The 25955-nt window shown below is 39.5% G+C and overlaps 1 protein-coding gene across 1 annotated transcript in view; it reads left to right on the forward strand.

Moving 5' to 3' along the window:
• The window catches only part of GRIN2D (glutamate ionotropic receptor NMDA type subunit 2D), a 526055-nt gene that overhangs the window by 196826 nt on the left and 303274 nt on the right, over positions 1-25955 (forward strand). The window lies entirely within an intron of this gene.

Consider the following 25955-nt stretch of genomic DNA (forward strand, 5'->3'; position numbering starts at 1 on the left):
ACATCATCACATGCAGCCTACTGTCTAGGGAGTCAAGGAGCAACAACACAATGTTGCTCAGTCTGCTTTCTCCTCTTCAATTTGTTACCTTGTCTCAAAATTCTGCCTCTCCTCCTAATAGCCCAAGTGTTGCTCCACTGAGGATGAACGGAGATGAGACTGATATCTGAATCCTCCTGTATAGTATATATTGTAATTGTACTGGCTGCCTTTATGCTGTAAAGCGCTGCATAAACTGTTGGCGCTATATAAATCCTGTATAATAATATAAAAACCGGTTTATGTATGTAAAGCTGGGTACACACTAGTAGAATTTTGAATGAAAATTTCTAAAAAAATCCTTAGTTAAATTTGTACGAAAAATCTCAGATTATTCGAAGGTCATTCAAAACTAATTCAAGATTTGATTTGCTTTTAACTTTCAATTTTGGAATGAAAACCAAAAATTCATACACTGTTAGAAATTTGTACATTTGAGGAGAATTTTCTATCCTGCTCCTTTGAATTTTCTCATCACTGTGGTTGCAAATAAATATTGACCTCACCAATGACTAGCAAAGTAAGCAAACATTCTTACAATGTTCTTATGATGAAAAATGTCAAACAAAATTCTACTGGTGTATACCCAGCTTTAACTGTATGTAAAAAATATTTCAAATTGCGATATAACTGAAAAAATTAAGCATGTAAATCAATTATGCCTCATGTAGAAAATGTAAAGAAAGCCCCGGGCTTTGGTTTTAACCACTTGCCCTCCTGAGGATTTAGCCCCCTTCCTGACCAGACCATTTTTTGCATTATGGCGCTGTGTTAATTTAACTGACAATTGCGCGGTCATGCAACGCTGCACCCAAATGAAATTTACGTCCTTTTTTTCCACAAATTGATCTTTTGGTGGTATTTGATGCCTGTGTGTTTTTATTTATTGCTCTATAAGCAAAAAAAAAAAAAGACCGTCAATTTTGAGAAAAAAAACAATATTTTTTACTTTTTGCTATTAAACATGTCCAGTAAAAAAAAATAACATTTTAGCATAAATTTACACCAAAATGTATTCTGCTACGTCTTTGCTAAAACAAAATCCCAATACATGTAAATTAATTGGTTTACATGAAAGTTATAGTGTTTACAAATGGCAGTATATACTTGGATTTTTTTAAAAAAATTGCTAGTAATGGCGGTTATAATGGGACTGTGGGACTGCGGCAGACATTCTGACACTGAGGGGAACTGACTTGGTGTCACTGACATCCCCAGTGACACCAATACAGTGATCAGTGCTAAAAAAAAAAGCAATGACGCTGTACTAATGGCACTGGGCGGGAAGAGGTTAACATGAGGGGTGATCAAAGGGTTAACTGTGTGCAGGGATTGTTTTACTAGGGGGCTGTGTCAGGGTGCTTCACTGTAATCACACTGCTCTGGATGGCTGTGCTATGAACAGCCATCCAGAGCAGTGTGCCTGAGCTGACAGGGAGGAGAACTGTTAGTAAACAAAACAGGCCTCCTTCCCATCAGAAATGGGTGCCAGTGAGTAATTACCGGGCGGGACCCAGTGATTGACATCCATGGCATGCGCACCCATGCTACCCTGTAGCAATATTTTTGCTATAGGGCAGACAGGAAGCGATTAAAGAGCAAGAATTCTTTCCTGCACTCTGTGTTTGTTTTTACTGCTCTACTCAGAGCCGTAGATAATTTTTTTTCATTGGGGACGCTTCAGCCTTGTTTACTCAGGACAACAACTAGGTTGCACATCTGCCACACTGTGACAAATTGTGGGTTTGGCAAAATTGTGAGAGTGTAACAGACATATACAAACCTCAGCACATTGATTTATAAAATATGAAACTTTACCATTACATATGCTTTTCTGCACACAGATACCTTGAAGAAGATCTTTATTAACAGTGACTATTGAACAACCGTCATCTGTTGTATAATGTAGCATAAATAATGCAGGGATCATGTGTATGTCATATACAAACTAGCGTATGCAGTCCCCTTTAGGCAGAACTCTACTAGCGGCACCAAATCCCTGTGACAGCAAACAAGTATGAAACAAATAGGCACCAAATCCCTGTGACAGCAAACAAGTATGAAACAAATAGGGGTGGCAAAAAACCTCTCACTACATCGATACTGCAGATTTCCTTCTGGTGGTCATCAATCCCAGATACTCTGTCCTAACCAAGCAAGAGGTAGCCACCAATGCTCTGGGCCTCTCTCTGAAACCTGGCATCCACTTAGTCCTCTGGCTCAGCAGCCCATCCTGTGTTGGTTAAACCTTACCAACCGCTCCGTATCCGCCACCCCCCTCTGTCATTCCCTCCACTGGCTTCCGATTGCCCAACGCATTAAATTCAAACTACTAACATTGATGTACAAAGCTATTCATAATACTGCCCCAAACTACCTCACCGACCTGATATCCAAATACCACCCAACACATACTCTTCGCTCCTCACAAGACCTCCTACTCTCCAGTTCCCTGGTCTCCTCCTCCCGTGCCCGACTCCAGGACTTCTCCAGGTCTTCCCCCATCCTCTGGAACTCACTACCCCAATCCATCAGACTGTTATCTACCCTCCTCACCTTTAGGTGCACCCTGAAAAACCATCTCTTCAGGGAAACCTACCCCACCCTCACCTAACAGCCGATCTCCTCCACTCCTCCTACCACTCCATCCCCCACAGCCATTTCCTCCTGTACCACTATCCCCTCCCTCCTAGATTGTAAGCTCCAAGGAGCAGGGCCCTCGAACCCCTCGTGTACTGTATTGTTACTGTATTGTCTCATGTACTCATGTGGGGGCACTATAATGTACAGCGCTGAGCAAACTTTTTGGCGCTATATAAATACTGTATAATATAATAATAATAGGTGGAATGGAGGTGGAAGAGCACTATCCCTGTGGCACAGTGGTTGGATTAAAGCCTAACTCCATGTTTATGATGACTTTTAATAGTTCATTTGGCCAAGCAGGTTTAAATGAAATATTTACTTTGCGAATAGATGTAATCACTGTGAGTGCTATACAAACTGTGTGTAGCATCAGCTACATGAGGTATATACAGCTGTGTTCCAGCAATGGGACGGGGACTTTCTATCTACCACCAGAACAAAATCAAGTCTGGCCAATCACTAGAACTCTTGAGATTTATCAGTGAATACAAGGATTCCTCTGATTGACTGAACCAAAGAGCATGATGTAATCCGCCCAGCTCAGTCGATCTGAGTCTTGTATTTATTGATGAAATACATGTCTTCCTGTGTATGGCTGAGCAGAGGTAAACCTGACTTGATTTTGTTCCGAGAGTGGGACAGGAAATTGTCACCCTATTGCTGGAACTGTACACAGTTTATACAGCGCCTCCAGCAGGCACATATGTTAGTGCAGCAAATAGTAAACATGGAGGTAGCCTCAATGTTTGGTTTCAGTCTGTCAGGTTCTTTATAGATGGGCTCTTCTTTATTCTTTGGGCCGAGCTGCAGGCTGCTGGCTAATTGGAGTATCTGGACTGTGTACATATAGAGCTGCTTTGCCTCTGTGTGTCCCCAGGCTCTGCTGCTGATACTTTGGTGGTTTGTGTTTTCCCTGCACAGCTCCATTCTGCCATGGCTCACACTCCTCATGCCTCATACTCTCTGCTTCAGTCCTCTCTTTACACCCAGCTTCTCCTGTACTTCATGCTGCTTTCTCCCCAGTCCCTGCCAACATTCTCTCCTTCCCATAGGTCCCATCAATAATCTCTACTCTCTCGAACCTCTTCCCACACTTTCTCCTTGCAAGTGGGTGGGGCCAAACTGGGCTGCCGATACAGTGAATTAGAGTTCTCTCCCTCCACAGAGCTGCCATTAGAAACCATGGGGTCCTGTGCAAACTACCTGGCAGGGCCCCCTCTTGGGCACCCAGAAGAGAATTATGAAGTGCTGTGTGGGTGTGGCAAAATTGGCAGTGGGAGGGGCTTAAGCCTATTTACAGAGTGCAAGGATCAGAAGTATGTAATGTATAGAGTGCAGGTCTCAGGTCTATGTAATTTACAGAGTGCAGGACTCATGAGTGTGTAATCTACAGAGTGCAGGAGTCAGGAGAGTATAAAGAAAAAAATATATGGTCATCTACTGGTCTTTAAAGGATCAGTGCTCGCAGACAAATAATTTTGACATGGACGGTCAGGGGGCAGTAAAAACAGTTGGCTGAGCCCAAGTTTTACTGCCTCCTGCCCCCCCACCTGAAGTCTAAAACACAGTTGAAGGAGGTTGTTCACATGCAGTTGCCACAACACTTTGCATCATGGTCATTACATTCAATGGGACCACACCACAACTTCAAGCCAAAAAGTTGATTCGCAGTTGTGACACATTAGTGCCATTAAAAACAGCCATTTTGAAAAAAAAACAGGCATTGAGTAGGGTTCAAGACAGCCTCCTGAATACCTGACAGCAGCTGCTTAGTTGCACTAAGAATAGTAATCCACTGTGAATCACTTTTCAGATCTTTGGCTAGTTTGAACCTAGCCTAATAACAGTCATAATGCCATCCATATTCTTGTCCTTTTAACATGGTGACAGTAAGCTGACACCTATGCTGCATAAGTGGCAGGTTGTTGTCACCTTATTAAAAATGACAGTAATATTGTATTCTTCTCCCCTCATAAGAGCTGCCACTCAGACCCACTTCATTCTGCTCTGCACCCTACTACAGGAAACCCGTGGGATGAAGATTATAGTAATGGACAGCTGCTTCCTCAATTGGCTAAGGAGGCAATGGGAGGCAGGGCATCCAGTAGCCAACAGTCAATGGGTAGCTGATCTTAAAAGTCCCTCCCTCCATCATCACACAGCATCATGTTGGAAAGCCCGGTGGTTTACTAGTATGCATCATGGAGGAGACAGGCTGTGTGGCTTCTGCAGCTAAAAGGCTGCACTAGCCTAGCAGCTGCACCATTGTTGGATGCTCTGGGGGAGTTTTGAGCCCCCTGACTCCCCCCTTATCTACGCCCCTGACCCCACTGGTCATTTGTCTCACAATGAAAATAAGGGGGCTGTCACCAGAGCATATCCAGTCTTTTTAGATGACCACAATGTTTTCTTTGGTAGTTAACTCAACATGCAACAGCAGCAGGATATACAATCTCAGAGTGTAGGATATAAACAAACTCTTGGCTCCCAATATGCTATAGCTACCAACTCTGGGTACGTATCCCAAGATCTGTGACAGGGATGTGTAACTTCTTTGTGGGCTACGGGGTATAAGCTGAGACAATTTTTAAAACTAACAATTCTAGAAGCTAGGCAGCATAATGTTTAAGTAAAGAAAGCCATCAAGGGCACTAAACATGAAAAATGATTGCAAAGTAATTCGCAGGCGACATCATACTAATGATAACCAACCCACATAAATCTCTCCAAACGATTCATTCAATTCTCCAAAATTATTCAGAAGTTTCCAACAAAGTTAACAAACCTAAATCCTCCATCTTAAATCTCCACATACCTATCCAAACCCAAACATCACTAGCCAAACAATTTCCCTTCTCCTGGGAACAACACAACATACCCTATTTAGGAATTAAACTCACCGCAACAATAGACCAATTATACCCTGCAAATCATAAACTACTACTTGAATCTATTCCACAAGAAATCTCAACACTCCGTACATCAACACTCTCAAAACTGGGACGGGTAGCGACTCTGAAAATGTACATATTACCTAAAATTCTATACATATTCCGCACTCTCCCTATTCCTATTCCCAATATCTTCTTCTCTAAACTACAAACAGTCTTCTCTAAATTCCTCTGGAACTTTACAAATCTACTATTACGTCCAACTTCCAAAGGAGGAGCAGGCCTTCCACACTTAAAATCTTACTACAAGGCGACTCTTCTTGACCAAATATACTTTTGGTGGCACCGAACAAAAGAAAAATTATGGTCTACCATGGAAACACTCCCACTACTCCCACTTATACCTCGAAAACATACTCTTCACACCGCAAATACCCCAAACCAAATACCTACTTAAACACCCTTGTATCCAAGCCTCTCTCCAAGCCTGGTACAACCTCACAACTACTAAATTTGAAAATACCAAACACATACCCACTCCAATCAATATACTACACCTCATCACTCCCTCCCTAAATTTATTACAATGGGAAAAATCCGGCCTAACCAACATAAAAGATCTCTACACAAACCACAATGTGGAATCGTTCCAGATTCTCCACAATAAATTTAATCTACCCGCGACCGAATACTTCACCTACCTGAGAATGGCTCACTGCTTACGAACAATAAATATTCCTCATTTTACGAAAGTTCCTACCACTGCATACCAATTCTTTAACCAAACGAAATATCCAGGTAAAGGTATCACTACCTTTTTTCACACTAACAAGAGACTCACTATTTACCCTACAATCCTCCTCCATAATTAACTGGGAAAAAATTCTCCTACAACCAATACCTCCACATTTGTGGGAAAAAACCTTCAACATCACTTATAGAGCATCACGATGTAGTTCTCACTGGGAATCGTACCTAAAAATTCTACATCAATGGTACTTAACACCCGTTAAACTCTCACTGTACTATCCACAGCATTCCTCCTCCTGTTGGAGACAGCGGGGAGAAATAGGATTAACGCTCCATACACTATGGACATGCAAATCACTTAAATCCTTCTGGAACAGCGTCTTCCAAATACTCTCAACATAACTAAAACTCCAATAACCCCAAATGCTACTCTAGCACTCCTCCATATTGGAATCAACGATTTCCCTTGAGACTCCCGTACCATTTTATCCACACATTATCGGCAGCTAAAATAAACATAACTAAACTATGAAAATCTAGTAAATCTCCTTCCCTTACTTCACTGATAACAGACCTTAACTTCCAATGTGATATGGAAAAAAGATCTACCCTAAACAATTCTGCCTATCACACATTTAAGCTCCATCGGTCTGGATGGTTACAGAACCCAAACTGCTCCGTAAAACTCTGATACATTCACTATAAAATACCTTGACCCAGCTGCCTAGACTGGTGCACTTACCCTTCCCCTCCCTCTCCCCTTTCCCACCTCCCCTATTTCCCTACTCCTTGTTCTCCACCCCCTATAGATCTCTTCTACAACCTTACACGGTTCAGAATATACTGAGCATACCTCTTATGCCATCACCACATACTATATTATTACCCCCAGCCAATTGGTGGGGAAAATATTGTTTACTATCCTGTACTGCAATATCTCGAAATTAACTCTATTTACCTACAATGACTTGTTATTAAAACTTCAATAAAAATTATTGAAATTAAAAATGATTGCAAAGTAGCATAGGAATGGGATGCTAGAAAGGAGCAGAATTTCACCCATTATCAGACATTTACATACTTTTGCATGTTCTGCACAAGTTCCTATAACAGATCAAACAAGAGCCGACTGTGTTTGATATTATAGGCATATTTCTTGAAATACAATGACATTGGATTAATTATATCAAATTAAATTCCTTTGATACTTTCTTTGTCAGGCAGTGGTCAAAGTAGAGATGAGCAAACCTGCCTGGGTTCAGTCAGTTTTATGAATCTTGATCGGAGTCTGAAGTTTGTGAGTTTTTTAGCAAACCCTATCAAAGCCTATTGAGGGGCAGTCTTGTTATTTATTTCTAGATATACACTATATTGCAAAAAGTATTGGGACGCCTGCCTTTACACGCACATAAACTTTATTGGCATCCCAGACTTAGTCCGTAGGGTTCAGTATGGAGTTGGCCCACCCTTTGCAGCTATAACAGCTTCAACTCTTTTGGGAAGGCTGTCCACAAGGTTTAGGAGTGTGTCTAAGGGAATGTTTGACCATTCTTCCAGAAGTGCATTTGTGAGGTCAGGCACTGATGTCAGATGAGAAGGCCTGGCTTGCAGTCTCTGCTCTAATTCATCCCAAAGGTGTTCTACTGGGTTGAGATCAGGAATCTGTGCAGGCCAGTCAAGTTCCTCCACCCCAAACTCACTCATCCATGTCTTTATGGACCTTGCTTTGTGCACTGGTGTGCAACCATGTTGGAACAGAATGGGGCATCCCCAAACTGTTCTCACAAAGTTGGGAGCATGAAATTGTCCAAAATGTCTTGGTATGCTGATGCCTTAAGAGTTCCCTTTACTGGAACTAAGGGGCCAAGCCCAACCCCTGAAAAAGAACCCCACACCATAATCCCTCCTTCACCAAACTTTACACTTGGCACAATGCAGTCAGGCAAGTACCATTTTCCTGGCAACCACCAAACCCAGACACATCCTTTGGATTGCCAGAAAGAGAAGCGTGGGTCGTCACTCCAGAGAACACATCTCCACTGCTCTACAGTCGAGTGGCGGTGTGCTTTACACCAGTGCATCCGATGCTTTGCATTGCACTTGGTGATGTAAGGCTTGGATGCAGCTGCTCTGCCATGGAAACCCATTCCTTAAAGCTCTCTATGCACTGTTGTGCTAATCTGAAGGCCACATGAAGTTTGGAGGTCTTTAGCTATTGACTCTGCAGACAGTTGGTGACTTCTGCGCACTGTGCTGTTTAGCATGTGCTGACCCCGCTCTGTCATTTTACGTGGCCTACCACTTTGTGGCTGAGTTACTGTTGCTACCAGTTGCTTCCACTTTGTTATAATATCACTAACAGTTGACTGTGGAATATTTAGTAATAAGGAAATTTCACGGATGGACTTATTGCACAGGTCTTAACCTATCACGGTATCATGCTTGAATTCATGGAGCTCCTGAGAGCGACCCATCCTTTCACAAATGTTTGTAGAAGAAGTATGCATACCTAGGTGCTTGATTTTATACATCTGTGGCCATGAAGGTGATTGGAACACCGGAATCCAATGATTTGGAGGGGTGTCCGAATTCTTTTGGCAATATAGCGTATGTAGGACTAGTAGGCAAATTATTATCAAGCAAAGGCATGGGAACCCATGTACATCACAGGAGAAATGAACCAATGTAAAAATATGGTATTGACCAGGGACAAATGCTGTGCACTGAATTAAAGGTTGTTCCTTATTCCCGTAGGAAATCCTACTACATTTTCAGCCAAAAGCTGATTCAATACATGCCCATGGTAGTTCCTAATCCAAATCTTATCCTTAGTCAAAAGTTGGAGAGAAGTGAGTGATGGAATAGGACATAGGACCTATCTATTGATACTTTTTTCCTGAACAAATCAAAATAATCTTTATTAAAATTTGTTAATCCTACTTACTTTAAATGATAATTAAGTGTCATTCTGTGAAGCCATACAACAACTGTATAGTTGAAAGACGAGTTCTATTACAGCCAGAGCATTTAGTTAATCCTGGAATTAGATGTTGTATAATACAAAAAACAAAGTAGTTGCCAAAAAATGAGGGCATTTAGGCAAATACCAGCCTCCTGTTCTGTTTGGTATTTTTCAATACAGTTAATACAATTAGTATGCTTTAATCGTGAAGTAAATAGGTTAATCTTCTTGCATCTATAATAATGGAACTCATTATTCCTGCAGGCAACCCATTTTTAAACATCCAGTTTTGAAGTGTTTCTAATAATCGGAAAGGATATTCATAAGGCACATTAACAAGGAACAATTCCTGCATGTAAAATTCATAATTGTATTCTAGATTTCCACTGGAGACCCATAGACACACACCTTTGATCTCCAGAACTGTCGGTAGCCCCTAAAGTATATTGTATATGAAGGCTTTATGTAAATTTTACAATCCTTTTTCAGATGGGTAAACTCATGCTTGTAAACTTGATCTGCATATAGAATGTATTTAAGTGAAAATAATTAGGTAGTTTAGTGGCTTGTACGTATATTCCAATCAATGCATCACCATTCTGCTTTTTATTTCCTCCATGGAATAATAATGCAAATATTTTCTGAAATAATTCTGAAGCTGCTGACTGGATAGTATGAAGTGATCAGAGATGTCAATCAAACAACTGAATAAATGCTTCATTACTGCTCTTTCATTATTTTATTTTAACAGTAAAGCTAAACTCTTAAAGCTGAACTCTAAGAATAATCTATTATTAAAATATATATTGGGCCAGCTTGGTTACCCATAATTATCAATATGTCACATCCAGAGGGCTGCAGCAAGTCTAAAAATCACCAAAGTAGTTTGTGCCATATACAGGAAATTCTTTCCTGTTCTGGCAGTGCTGAGACGACTTCCCCTCTGGCAAAGATAGTCACTCTTTTCACCTCTGCCATTCACAATATGTGTAGTATTCTTGCTATCCACACTGTACAGCACGGATGGAAAACTTTCCCACTGGAGCTATGTTATTCTAACAGCTGCTGCCAGCAGCTGTCAGAATATGTGAACAATGACTGCATTTGATTGGATGCAGCACTGTTTGGCTGACAGTTTTCCATCTGTCCCTTCAACTAAAGGGTGGGAGGGCATTCATCAGAAATAAATATGCTTAGTGTTTGTCCAGCTTAGGTCTTCTCCCTCTGACATTCCTTTTGTTTCTTCAGTTGTCCGTCAAAACCCTCAAACTCAGATGCTTACAAGGTTTGGCACTCAAAATCTGCCATTTCTCAGACAAGCTTAAGTTTTGCTCCCTGCCTCCCCCTTGGTTTCTCACCCATAAATTTACTTTGTCACCTCACAGATTAGCAGTATCCATTGAGCCCTCTTAGATTTTATGGATCAATCTTTTGACTGTACAGCTTCAGAGAATTAGTCGAACACGTTTCACTGTTCCCATACCATAAGAGGACATTTGCCTTTTTTTTTATAGCAAATATCTCATTGTCTTCATTTGCATCTGCAATGAACCATTCTGCCTCATGGGACCAGTCAGTGTGGTCCCTGGACAGATTAATTGCTTGGTACCCAGGGCCAGGTTTTCCTTAGCTTGCTGGCTCAGGAATCCAGCTCTGGAAGTGATGTAGTCCTTCTTTCCAATCTTTTACAGGATTCTTATGATGGAGGCCAGCATTTTGGGATGTGGAGGGGTCCTTGGGGGAATTTGGTGTCAGAGGAATCCTATTTCCCAAACAGTATCCTTCATCCTTCTGGAAGGTCATCTGATTTCAATTCTTTTACAAAGGGTTTTATTGTAGATGAAGCAAAACATAAACAAACATATGGATCACAGATATAATGACCATCAAATATAAATTGTACTGAATGAATGGAAGTCAAATCAAGTCATGCATTGGTAGAGGCATAGATCAAAAGATTTACATAAGTGTTTCGTATTTCTAGATAGTGATGCAAATGTAGCACATGAAACAGTACATTCAATCCGTAAAGTGTGATTAAGGATAGTTTGGACAATAGATTAGAAAGAGACAAACAGTAGAGAAACACGTACGAGAAGAGGAAAGAAGAAAAAAAACAAAAAACAAAAAAAAACCCACAAACCCGAGAAGGGCTCCGAGGTAATCACGGCAATATCCATCCTCATATCGAAAGAAGAGACTGGTCAAATCTCGAAGGCTGAGCTACATCTAGCCAGGGACGCCATACCTGCAGAAATTTTGTATGGGTATCCGACAATATGGCCGTCAGTTTTTCATTAACCATTATGAAGTTCATCCGATTTTTGACAGCTTCAAAACTAAGGAGAGGAGTTTTCCAAGCTCTCGCAATTGTCAACTTCGTTGCCACAAATAAGTGTGATACCAGCTGTCGTTCAGAACGGAGGAGACCCTCCAATGGTTTAAATAAGAGCGCTTCATATGGATTACGCTTAATGTCTGTGTGAAGCATAGTGCGAAGGAGGGCATACACCCTAATCCAGAGTCTGTTCACTTTAGGGCAATTCCAGCAGATGTGGGCCATGGTACCCAATTGTTGGCATCCCCGAAAACAAACCGGGGAATATGTAGGGATAAAACTAGCTAGACGGGCAGGCGTATAGTACCATCGGTACAGAATTTTATAGGCATTCTCAAGGATAATGACATTCCTGGAACACTTAGTTAGCGCTTGGGTCATGGTCTGCCAATCCTGTTGATCCAAGGTCCCCCCTAATTCAGACTGCCAACGTTGGTGATAGGAACTAACTGGAGGGGTTCTATAAGATATAATGGAAGAATAAATCAAGGAAATCAAACCCGGGGCATGAGGTCTATGTCTGCATTGACTTTCAAAGGGAGACAGACGATCAGGTCCCGTATGCGTACGTATTAATGTATTAATAAAGTGGCGAAGTTGGAGATAGCCAAAGTGTTCTTGCAGAGGAATGTTATAGGAAGATCGCAAAGTTTCAAAGGCAATTATTCCGGTGGGAGATAGGAGCGAATGAATATCATAAAAACCATGTGTCTGCCACCAAACAAACTCTTTAGGATTGTCCTTACCCGGAGGAAACAGTGGGTTATGCAATAGACATAACAACGGCAGGTGAGGAGAAATGAGGCCAGCAGAATATTTAATAGAATCCCAAAGCCGTAACGAGAATGTCAGTGTTGGGCTAAGGGTAGATGGACGTTGAGAGATGGGAAGCCATGGCAAAGAGGAGAGCGGAATCAGGTGGGAGTCCATCATATCCACCACAGCCCACAGGGGGAAGTGGTGGGAAGCATGAACATGAGCTAGGGGGGCGATGTTGGCCGCCAAGTAGTAAGACTGGAGATTTGGAACCGACAGCCCTCCCATACTCCGTCGTGCAAATAGGATATGCTTGCTAATTCTGGGTCTAGAAGAACCCCAAATAAAGGATAAAAGTTTTCGCTGATGGATACGCAATATATGCGAAGGTACTGGAACCGGCAAAACACGAAATAAGTACAATAGTTTTGGAAGATAGGTCATACGAATCGCATTAATTCTGCCAAACCAGGAAAGTGGGAAATGAGACCAGGAGGACAATAACTCAGTCAGCTCCTGAAAAACAATGGGAAAATTAGCTTGATACAGTCCGTCATATGTCGGGGTAAGCTTAATTCCTAAATATGGCAAGGCCGAAAGCCATTGAAAAGGGAATGTTTGTTTCAAAGTAGTCAAAAGTGATGGTGGAATGGTAACTGACATAGCTCTAGACTTAGCAGGGTTAACATCTGATTTCAATTCATTGTGGCCATACCATGGCAGTGGTGTATATCAGTCATCAGGGAGAAACCAGAAATGTTCCCCTGCAAATCTGAGGGATATGGATCTGGTACTCTGTGATTCGGAAACCACAATTTTAACCTATTTACTATCACCCACAAAGAGGTGTTACTTATAGCCATCCCCACTGTGAGGTCTGTCTGAACTCGTGGCCTTATCCTGCAGGAATTTTTTCTGGTTTATCATAGGGACAAGGTAATGCTGAACAGCAAGATTTCATTCTTATGTAAGATCGTTTTGTTATTCCCCTTGACCAGAAATTTTTTCTCCAATCTCTCCAAAGGAAAATTTCCTTCTCCTATCTGTTGGGTGTGGTTCAGGCAGTGAGAGTCTCCCAGCCATTGGTTCTTTCAGGAAGATTGTTGCACTTTTGTTATCCCAGATTTTTGGTCCATCTAAGTGGTGCAGGCAGACCATCATCTAAACTTATGGTCTTAAGGATCAGGTTCTACCCCTTCCTTTTATGGTGCACCCTGATAGATTTGCTTCTAGACTGCTTCCTCCTTTTTTTGGCACCAAGTAGCTTTTCTCAGTTTGCAAGGCTGCCACTAGTATTCCGTTTCAAATTTCTAAGTTCTATCAGGTGGATAGGTCCTTCAGACCTAATGTCCATCTCCACTGTGGAAAGCCACCTTCTTTATTTGTCTATGTCCATTTTCTTCAGAACAGAAATCAATGGATAATCCAAAATTTTACTTCTAGGGCCCAGTTAGTTTTTTGATGGGGTAGAGTCTGCAACTTTATTTAATATCATAAAATATAAACTTATTGACACAGAAATACAACTTGAATAATTTCGATTCCCATGTGCCCTAACTTGTTTTTCTGTAGACCATCTTCCACAGAGGGTGTGGCCTCTCAAAGAAAATATTATTGACACTCAATACAGCAACAGTAATGTAAAAAAAAAAACGAGATAAGCTGGACTGCTATGTCAAGCTAGTAATATCTAAACACCAACTTGCAAGAAAACTGAAGCCATTTTATTCTATTCGGTATTTTGGACATTCAGCAATGGAAATAACACCTATTACTTGTGTTTAGACAGGATACCGCCATATATATATATATATATATATATATATACACACACACTATATTGCCAAAAGTATTGGGACGCCCCTCCAAATCATTGTTCCAATCACCTCTATGGCCACAGGTGTATAAACTGTTAGTGGTATTATAGCAAAGTGGAAGCAATAGGGAACGAAAGCAACTCAGCCACAAAGTGGTAGACCATGTAAAATGACAAAGCGGGGGTCAGCGCATGCTGAAGAGCACAGTGCGCAGAAGTCACCAACTGTCTGCAGAGTCAATAGCTAAAGACCTCCAAATTCATGTGGCTTTCAGATTAGCACAACAACAGTGCATAAAGAGCTTCATGGAATGGGTTTCCATGGCAGAGCAGCTGCATCCAAGCCTTACATCACCAAGTGCAATGCAAAGCATCGGATGCAGTGGTGTAAAGCACGGCGCCACTGGACTGTAGAGCAGTGGAGACACGTTCTCTGAAGTGATGACTCACGCTTCTCTGTCTGGCAATCCAGTGGATGTTTCTGGATTTGGCAGTTGCCAGGAAAACGGTACTTGCCTGACTACATTGTGCTAAGTGTAATATTTGGTGGAAGGGGGATTATGGTGTGGGGTTGTTTTTCAGGGGTTGTGCTTGGCCCCTTAGTTCCAATGAAGGGAACTCTTAAAGCATCAACATACCAAGACATTTTGGACAATTTCATGCTCTCAGCTTTGTGGGAACAGTTTGGGGATGGCCCCCTCCTGTTCCAACATGACTGCACACCAGTGCACAAAGCTAGGTCCATAAAGACATAGATGAACAAGTTTTGGGTGTAGGAACTTGATTGGCCTGCACAGAGTCCTGACCTCAACCCGATAGAGCACCTTTGGGATGAATTAGAGCGGAGACTGCAACTAGGCCTTCTCGTCCAACATCAGTGCCTGACCGCACAAATGCGCTTCTGGAAGAATGGTCAAATGTTCCCATAGACACACTCCTAGACCTTGTGGACAGCCTTTCCAGAAGAGTTGAAGCTGTTATAGCTGAAAAAGGTGGACCAGCTCAATTCTGAACCCTACAAACTAAGACTGGGATGCCATTAAAGTTTATGTGCCTGTAAAGGCTGGCGTCCCAATGCTTTTGAAAATATAATGTATATATACATATTTTGCTTTTTCAACAGAGAACTTTTCTTAAGATTTGTAATTTTATATTTTGCCTTTTCTGCTTTTTTTTTGCTTTTCATTCATCAGTTTTTGCCATTTGATCTGCTTTTCACCATCTTGAATTTACTTCAACATCATATTTCTAAGTTTAATGAACCAGAATATGATGTAGTGGTGAGGTTGAGCAAACTGAATGTTATATTTTTGATTTATATAGCTAATAAGATACTAGTTGAAAAAAAATATCTTTGTGAAACATTAAATGAAAGATTTAACCTCAAAAATAGATTGAGTTCCTCATTACAGTACAATGCATTGCACAGCGTGTTGTTTTCCGGTTATAACTTTATCCTTTTAAAATTGCAGCAGTCACCTTCACCTTTAAATTTAGCTGCCTGTAACAGAACATCCACTGTGCATTTCTATTTAGTCATTGCAACTAAAGCTCTACTGATTATACATATGGAGTATGGAGTGGAATATTCCACTGCACAATGTTGTATTGGGATGTACCACAATGACACATGACACAGGAGATATGGTTTGCTGTTCTGTTTGTAGTTTACCATTCCCAGTGACCTTTTCAGTCTTTTCACTTAACTCTGCTTGTGACTTCAGGGCTAGGGAATTTTGAAAACCATGGACAACTTTATGCATTTGGCTCTCTGCTGTCACTTTCTATTACATCAGGATGAACTTTAACGCCGTCACTTTTAGAACTTTCATTGCCATGAAAGTGAACAAGCTTTGATTTTATGTTTGTAGCTATTTAAAGCTAGTGTGTGTGTGTGTCGCCTTTATCTGTAAGAACATTTCCTGAGGTCATCTAAATTCTTTCTTATTCCCTTGTCACATTGAGGATGTAGAAAAGCTTGTCTGATTCTTGCTTTCTAGGTAGACACATCTATTAGGTGTATTGTTTTCTTTATAGTGTCTTGAATTTGGCTCCTAGTTCCAAGTTGTTTTTTTCATGCAGAATAAGAAAAACAAGAGTGCTGAAAAGGATAAGGATATGTCTGCTTTTACACTTGGAAATGATAGCAAATTCTGTTATGTCAGTCTGACACATGGACAAATCTATAGTCATAGAAGCCTATATCTTGAATTATACCCCTGCCCTTTAATGCAATAAAGTTGTATCTTAGCAGTGGTGTGGCACTTCAATTTCAACTCCAAGCCAAGGAGAATGTGGAGATCCTCTGGAGTGTACAAGCCGCCTGCCCAGGAACCAGATCATTTACACCAACATTAATACCTTAAGATAACAATACCAGTAAAATAAACCTACTGGTCCACCACTATCTTTCCACTTTCCACAACTATAGAAGCCTATATGACAGGTCTTGGGGTAATTTGTACCAGTGTTATCAGAACAGAAACAGACACTGTGTTAAGCCTAGTACACACAATCAGGAAATTCGACTAAAAATTCCATTTTTGAAGCAAGCGTATGATAATATGCTCATTACTACCCAGCTTTCATCCGAAATTATTCGAAGAGACAAAACAATATTTTTTTTCGTACGATACCAGATCGTATGATTTTCGTTTAATCAGTACAGTATTTGCCCATAACAAATCAGAAAAACAAGACCATGTATACAGAGAAACAAAAGAGAACATTGCAATACAATACAACACATTTTCATTTTCAATATGAGACTAGCATTCAAAAATAAAATGAACAATCATTTGTCTGATATTTTCATTGTGTGTACCAGACTTTAAAGTACTGCTGTTCTTTTAACATAAACTACACTAATCTAGAAACAGATTAAGTAATGTTAGTCTTTAGGCAAGGTATCAGCTTTGAGCCTCCCATTCCTTTTGATGGACATTGATTAGGATTGCAATATGAATAGAGAATTTGGTACATTTGCAATGTCTTTATTGGTGTATCCTGTCTCGTCAGACACCAACTGCCTACAAATGAATATTCCATTGTGAAGTGACAGGTTCGTGGCATTGACCAAATGTGCAATACCACTAGCTTGCTGCAGGGGAATGAGGGTTGTAGTTGAGCCACCAAGACATCCACTGGGCCCCATCCACTGCCTAGCAATGAGGGTGCCACATGAAGGGAGTGGAACATTTGAGGACCTCCCAACTATAACAAGAATAGTCAATTATTTTATCTTTCATTGCATCTAAAGAAATAGCTAGTTTAATGCATTATACTATGCTATCATCAACCCCCATTTGACTCTTCCTTTTCCATCTTTAATAAAGCAACCAATATACATATTATATACTTCTCCTGTAACCATGTTATTTTACTAGGAAATAAGCCGCTTGATGAACAAAACATTGCAAGCAGAAATCCAGCCAAAAACAAAGCTACAAATGAATAGACTGTAAAAAGTTAAAATAACGGAACCTGCTTTTGCTGCAATATTCACCTTTACTACAGTAAGTTTCCCCACAGTGCTTTTCCTGCCACTGGATGTGCTCAGTCTGATGGGCAACATTATTCAACCCACTTCCTCTGAGTCCAGGTCATCAGGGTCCCAAACCAGCTTGTGACTGGACAGTGAAAGGAGAAGCAGGACAGTGATGAGCTCATCTCTGTCACTTTGCTTTCTCTTCCAATCAGTTTGCTTCCTTGTCAGCACATGAACTGATCGGCTCCTTGTGCTGCTTCTTCCTCTCAAACTGAGATAGCAGATCATATTCAGGCATTTACATTGTTAGCATTTTAATATATATAGTTATTGGTTTGGTTATAGTTACGGTACTGCATTAAGCTGTGTCTTTTATGTCTTTTTAGCTTTAAAAAATATGTGGATACTGTTTTGGAGACACTGCCGAATAAAGCAAACCGTTTTGTGTACTAAGTTAATATTAACCAATATTTTTTTTTGGCTCTGTGCATAATGGCTTGTGTAGGTAAGCCAATGACTCAACAATTACAGGTGTCAGGATGAGTACTGTGTTAAATCTTGACTGCGAGCTGTTGTAGTGGAGAAGAAAAGAGAACTAAGGCTGGCCATACATTATACATTTATCTTCCAATTTTCTGCCCAATTTCCTTTAGATTTACCTTCAACTGTGTAGTGCAAGGGCCTGCCTAATTGGATACAACTGAAAGTGTTGTTTAGGTTTGTCCTCCTATTATATGGTTTTTGGTAAATCTAAACCAAAAATCTCCAGATAATTGTATAATGTATGGCCAGCCTAAGAAATGACTTTGGCTGTTAGAGAAAACTATGATTAAGTGCATATTAAAATGTAAAAGTAATTTTAATAAGAAACTATTACAAAATGCAGTTAAAATCGCTTTATCCACTTTAATAAACTTTCTGGTTAGGATTATTTAATTCTCTGTGTTCATTAAAGTCTCTAATTAATGTGTATAACCTCTTTTTTACATGTAATTCATTATAAATTATATATTGGTGAGCACAATGTAATGCAGATAGCATGCGATTACATTTGCTTTAATAAAATTTTGCTAATAAGGATTTTGTTGCACTTGTATTTACTCTTACTGGTGTGACAGATAGGCTAAGGTAACAACTTTTAAAGACCCTACACTGAATGGAAGCCCACGCACACCATATCATTAGATAACCTCTGTGGTACAAGCGATCCACTTCTGTAATTAGTTTTGGTCTGACATTATTTAATTAGCTTGCAAATGCAATGGTTCATTTACCTGCCTGAGATAGATGTGTAAATTCAAGGCTTATAAATCTCAGCTTGAGCGCTTCACCTCTGGAGGAAAAATTTAGCAGCAGATTTACATATGATCTGTGACAGGAATATTTGGTTTTAATAAGGCTTTGAAAATATCCCAGGACTGGAAAATGGAATGGCACGCCAGAACTGTCTGCTAGCAAGCTGGTTTCAATCACAAGCATAGGCATTTAGGTTATTATTGAACAGCACCTTGCTGATATTTTTTTTATCATAGTTAAAGGATTATTCTACCTTTTAAATATTTCTTAATTTTCTTTTCACATTTTGCTTGGTAGCTATATTAGTCTATGACAATCTACAGTGATCTATGTTTGACAATAAAATATTCACATACACATGAAATGTGTCTATGGTTCCACATAGCAACAAGCAAAACCTGCATATCCTTAAACTACAGAGGGTATTGAATACCATTCTAACCAAGTTGTTTTTTCACTAGCCTTGCATGCAATATTGCCTAATTATCAAAATATACAAAAATACAACATACAGCATCTTCAAAACCAAATTCGTTCTTCCCGAACTGCGTATCTTGATTTTTTTATTAAACTCATTATTTACTATTATATTTTACAGATAGATAAAAACATGTGATGTACATACATACACACACATTGAAACAACACAATATGCAAGTCTCAGGTACACTTACTGTACAATTACTATATTCATATGCTAATACAATACAAACAATTGGGTTGATTTACTAAAGGAAAATAGGCTGTGCACTGCAAGTGCACTTCAAAGTGCACTGCAGGTGCACTGAAAGTGCAGTTGCTTTAGTGCTCAGCCTATTTACCATTAGTAAATCAACCCCAATGTGTCATTGTAAGTTCTATAAACATCTACAAGCTGAAGTGGTACAAACCATGCAAAATGGTAATTGTGCAAGTGAGGATTCATTGTTTATGAATGTGATAGCTTGGAGGAAGAAACTCTTCTTAACCACTTCCCGACCGGCCGTTGTATATAAACGGCCGGACGGTGGCACTGCAGGGTCGGGTGGCCGTCTATAAACGGCCTCCCCGCACCCTGCTTGTGCGTGCTCCCTGGGAGCGCGCAGCACCGCGATCCGGTGCCCACTGTGTCCTCCGGACACAGTGAAACACCGATCGTCGGACAGGACCTCTGTACGAGGTCCCGATCATGTGATCACTGATTGGCCAATCAGTGATCACATGCAAAGTAGTAAGCAAGATGTCACTTGTGACATCATTGCTTACTATGTGTGAAATCTGTGAATGATCACAGAGGTCACATGGTACAAGGCTATTCACAAAAGCCTTGTACCATGTGACAAGCTGTGACCAATCACAGCTCACTCAGTTCTTCTCAATGAGTGCAAGAATGCACACAGAGAGAAAGAGAAATGATTGCTTTTACATCCTATATGGGTGTAAAAGCAATCAGTGTAAAAAAAAAAAAAAAAATCTTCATCACCCCTCACAAGTAGTACAGTGTCACCATGGTGACACTGTACTGCTAGGGTGACAGTATGTAAAAAAAAAAAAAAATAAATAAAAATAATAATATAAAAAAATAAAATAAAAATGTAAAAAAAAATGTTTAAAAATTATAATTTTTGCTTATAAACTAATTTGGATTTTTTTTTTTTTTACTAAAAAGATAACGGAATAAATTTTGGCTAAGATTTATGATGAAATATTATTTATTTGCAAAATTTTATAAAAAAAACACTTTTTTTCAAAATTTTTGGACATTTCATTTACATAGCAAAAAAAATACAAATCCCAGTGGTGAATAAATACCACCAAAATAAAGCTTTATCTATCTCAAAAAAATGGTAAAAAATTCATTTGGGTACAGTGTTGCATGACCGCGCAATTGTCATTCAAAGTGTGATAGCGCTAAAAGCTGAAAATTGCCCTGGTCAGGAAGGGGGTAAAAGTGTCCGGACTGGAAATGGTTAAAGAGGAGCTCTAGTCCCCAGAAGAAATTTTTTTAAAAGCAGATCCAGGATTGCCTTTTCGTTAACATTAACAATTAGATAAAGTTATTAGTTATAGCCTTTTAATTACCTTTAAATAGGTTAAAGTTTACCTTGATCTCGGAAGCAGGCAGGCGCCATGATGGCTGTGGGCATCTGAAGCCTGCAAGTCTTTACTTCCTGGAGTTAGTGCTGCTGGCTATCCCAGCATGCACCACTTGATATCGCTTCCCCACACAAAAATGGCACCAAACTCCTCCCATTCGTGTCATTTCTGGTTTCGAAGTACCACAAGAGTCAGTCACTAGGAGCCCAAAGGACTCTTGGGATACAGGACCCGACATCCCAGGAGACTTTGCGATTCGTCTTAACACGTCATCGCCTAGGCGGCCTGGACCGGACGTGCAGTCCTGAAACTTGATTTTAAGGTATTTAAAATATGAAAAAAAAAAAGTTTATCCAAATAGTGCTGTACAACACAGGAACACTGTAAACAGAGGCACTTTAAAAAAAATGGGTGGAACTTTGCTTTAAGTCTGGTTGTGCTGGTGTACAGTGACTTGAAACATGGAACACATGATAAAAATATTGGACGAATGATCGTCTGTTTTTTTTTTTGCATGCTAGTCTCATATAAAAAATGAAGAGGTTACTAAAGTCACGAAAATTCTCATACGACAGAATACAATTTCAGAAGTGATATAATGGGATAGATTTACTAAATCTGGTTCACTCCGAATCTGGTGCACCTGTGCATGGTAGCCAATCAGCTTGTTCAGTTAAACTTTGGCAATAAAACCTGGAAGATGTTTCTATGCAGAAGTGCACCTGATTTTGCACTCTCCAGCTTTAGTAAATAAATCCCAATGTGTTGTGTTGTAATGTATTCTATTGTTTCTGAGCATGCGTGGTCTTGCACTTCCGATTTTTTTCAGACAAATACTGTACTAAAAAAATGAAAATTGTTCGATCTGGTATCATTTCAAGAAAATTTACATTTGTCCCTTTGATTTATTTTGGGTGAAAGCTGTGTACTAACAAGCAGATTATCGTAAAATCACTTCTAAAGCGGTATTTTTCAACTAATGTTTAGTTTTTTTGCATGCTAGTCTCATATCAAAAATGAAAAGGTTACTAAAGCTATGAAAAGCCTCATACGACAGAATACAATTTCAGAAGTGATGTAATGTGTTGTATTGTAATTAGAGATGAGCGAATCGAACCTGGCGAAGTGGAATTCGTTTCGAATATCAGGAAAAATTCGATTCGCATCGAATCCGAATTCTAGCAAACTTCGGGTGCACGAATCGAATTTTTCCCGATCAGCCGGCAAAAGTGTCACTGCAGAGAGCTCCGCTATTTCTGACAGTTCTGACAGTTCATTTACAGCGGTTGAAACATTGTATCTATTTGTTTCCATTTAGGATACAGATGTTTTTATTCGGAAATAAATAGATACAATGTTTCAACCGCTGTAAATGTGAAGGAACTGTCAGAGAACTGTCAGAAATAGCGGAGCTCTCTGCAGATACACTTTTTGCTGTACTTTAATTCTTCTTCTTTTCATTCTTCTTCTTCTTTTCATTCTTCTTCTTCTTCTTCTTTTCATTCTTCTTTTCATTCTTCTTCTTCTTCTTTTCATTCTTCTTCTTCTTTTCATTCTTCTTCTTTTTCTTTTCATTCTTCTTCTTCTTCTTTTCATTCTTCTTTTCATTCTTCTTCTTTTCATTCTTCTTCTTCTTTTCATTCTTCTTCTTCTTTTCATTCTTCTTCTTTTCATTCTTCTTTTCATTCTTCTTCTTCTTCTTTTCATTCTTCTTCTTTTCATTCTTCTTTTCATTCTTCTTCTTCTTTTCATTCTTCTTCTTCTTTTCATTCTTCTTTTCATTCTTCTTCTTTTCATTCTTCTTCTTCTTCTTTTCATTCTTCTTTTCATTCTTCTTCTTCTTTTCATTCTTCTTCTTCTTCTTTTCATTCTTCTCATTCTTCTTTTCATTCTTCTTCTCATTCTTCTTTTCATTCTTCTTCTTCTTCTTTTCATTCTTCTTTTCATTCTTCTTCTTCTTCTTTTCATTCTTCTTCTTCTTCTTTTCATTCTTCTTTTCATTCTTCTTCTTCTTTTCATTCTTCTTTTCATTCTTCTCATTCTTCTTTTCATTCTTCTCATTCTTCTTTTCATTCTTCTTTTCATTCTTCTTCTCATTCTTCTTCTTCTTCTTTTCATTCTTCTTTTCATTCTTCTCATTCTTCTTTTCATTCTTTTCATTCTTCTTTTCATTCTTCTTCTCATTCTTCTTTTCATTCTTCTTCTTCTTCTTTTCATTCTTCTTTTCATTCTTCTCATTCTTCTTTTCATTCTTCTTTTCATTCTTCTTCTCATTCTTCCTTTCATTCTTCTTCTTCTTCTTTTCATTCTTCTTCTTCTTCTTTTCATTCTTCTTCTTCTTCTTTTCATTCTTCTTCTTCTTCTTTTCATTCTTCTTTTCATTCTTCTTCTTCTTCTTCTTCGTCGTGCCCCATGACTGCCCAAATGAGTGAAGTGTGCGGTGATTCTAAGATCGACGGCACTCATCTGCATGTCATACTGACTGACAGTATTATTTCTCTTCCCCAGCAGACTCCAAGGGCATTTAAATTAAAGGTACAGTGTTCTGCACTAATATAAAGGCTCTCTGAAGCCTAGAAACCCTTTTAATAAGTTAAATTCGCGGCGAATAAATTTGCATCGAATCAAATTTCTCCCGCAAATTCGGCGAATCAGCCGAATCAAATTTTTGAATAATTCGCTCATCTCTAATTGTAATGTATCCTTTTGTTTCTAAACGTGTGGTCTTGCTCTTCTGATTTTTTTCGGACAAATACTGTACTGAATAAAGGAAAATCGTACGATCTGGTATCGTATGTAAAAAAAATGTATATTAGTCCCTTAGAATGATTTTGGATGAAAGCTGTGTACTAATGAGCAGGTTATCATATGATCACTTTGAAAATGGTATTTTTCGTCAGATTTTCTGATAATGTATACTAGGCTTTACTGTTCACTGTAGTCTGTTTTTATTCTGTTTTTAGACAGAACCAAATTAAACAGTAATGGAAGTGCAAAAAACAGACTTGGCTACTATAGTTTAAAATTGTATGGGCAGATCTTGAGGCAGGTCCACTTCAACTCCTGGGAAATTAGAGATCCTAGTAATGTGTCTCTACAGTCAACACAGTATTGTTGAGTATGGTGGAAGGGGACAGTGTGTGGAAACCTGTTCCAAAATATTATTCCCATAATTTTGAGTGTGTTGAACTCCAGGTTGTTATGACTGCACCACAAGGCCAGCAGCTTTACTTCCTGCCTGTATGCTGACTTGCTGCCATCTTGGATGGGACCAATGATGGCTTTGTCATCCCAGCTTACCTGCTGCTTTTTGCCTGTAAGGAAATTGGTAATTTACTGACAGGTATTGGTGGGTACAATGATCTGGGTGAGTTTGGGGTGGAGAATTTCTGGAGTGATAGTGTTGAACAGTGAGCTAAAATCCCAAAACAGGATCCATTCTGGGGAGCCAAGCTGGAAATGGTGCAGCCCTATGTTTGCTCCATAGGCAAACTGCAAGAGTTCAGCCAGGTATCTGAGATGTCCTTCAGGTGGGTTAGCACTAGTCTCTTAAAGAACATCAGCACTACAGACATAAGGGAAAGAGGCATGTAGTGGAGAATGTGAAGCACGAGGGGATTTCATACTGCTCCAGTGATCTGGAGTGAAGATGGGTACCAGCTGATTAGCACAGACTTTCAGACAGGGGAGTCTGGGCCAGATGCCTTTTTAATTTTTTTCTCTGAACGATTTGACACACATCTTCTTCATGTGCCCACAGTGGAGAGGACAGAGGGGGAAGGAGGTAAAAGATTCAAGGGGTATGGTTGGAGAGGTCATGCCTAATCTAGAGATATAGGAGGACATAAAACAAACCTGAAATTAAACAAACCTGGAAAAAACAGAGTTATGCCGTTAGCCAGTCGATGGTTGTGTGCAGTGTGGGAAGAAGATGCTTTCCTGTAGCTAGTAATGTTCTGCAGGCCTCTCCATGCTAATGAATGGTCATAAGCAAAAAACATAATTTTCAGTTTAGCAGAATAGTTTCTTTGTTGTCAGCATGTTTGTTGTTGAAGTGAAACCGCAATCACCATGTGAAAGGTGCTGCAGTAATGAAAATATCTAACATTTTAGTGACCTCTCAATTCAAAATAACTAAAACATTATATGTAAAAAACTAAACCACTACTTTAACCTCCCTGGTGGTCTGACTATGTCAATATTTTTGAATGTCAAAGCGGTACATTGTTTTGCATGGAAATTTGTTGTTTTATATTGTAAGCCTGTAATTGTTAGGAATAACTCACTTAAATCCGGTATGATAAAGTTTTAAACACAAAATCACAAATTATATATTGATAAATAACTCAAATTTGTCTAAACAAGGGTGCAATATTACTAGACACTGCATATTGGTTTAGTAAACATCCCAGGTATGAAACATTTTGAAACATGACACTGCACAAAGTCTGGTATCACAAACTGGACAAAGCACTAAGGACAAAAGTGAGGTGAAATGGTTCGATACAGTAATGTAATCCTAACAGATTACAATGTATTATGTGTATGTCATTTTTTGTTTACTTTTTTGAATCTCCCACCGGTTCCACCCCCCTGCGTCGCGGCGCTCGCAGGTAAGGGAACCTGGAAGACGGATGGCAGAATAAGCCAGAGGACACAGTGGGAGGACATTGGGTAAATCCCGAGTGTGGCTCGATGTTACCGCTTTTGGTACCGAAAATTAACCCCGAGCCACACTCGGGATTACTGCCAGGAAGGTTAAGGTAATGTTTGCAAATATTCTTCACATATCTAAATTGGTATAACCACTTAGATATGAGGTAGTGATGTGTGAAAAACTAAAGTGCTAAAATCAGATAAAGTGCTAATGCTAACCGTGTAATGAGCATATCAATAAC

The sequence above is a fragment of the Staurois parvus genome, unplaced genomic scaffold (assembly GCF_062004578.1).
Source record: "Staurois parvus isolate SC_StPar_1 unplaced genomic scaffold, SC_StPar_1.0 ptg000548l, whole genome shotgun sequence".
NCBI classification, from domain to species: domain Eukaryota; kingdom Metazoa; phylum Chordata; class Amphibia; order Anura; family Ranidae; genus Staurois; species Staurois parvus.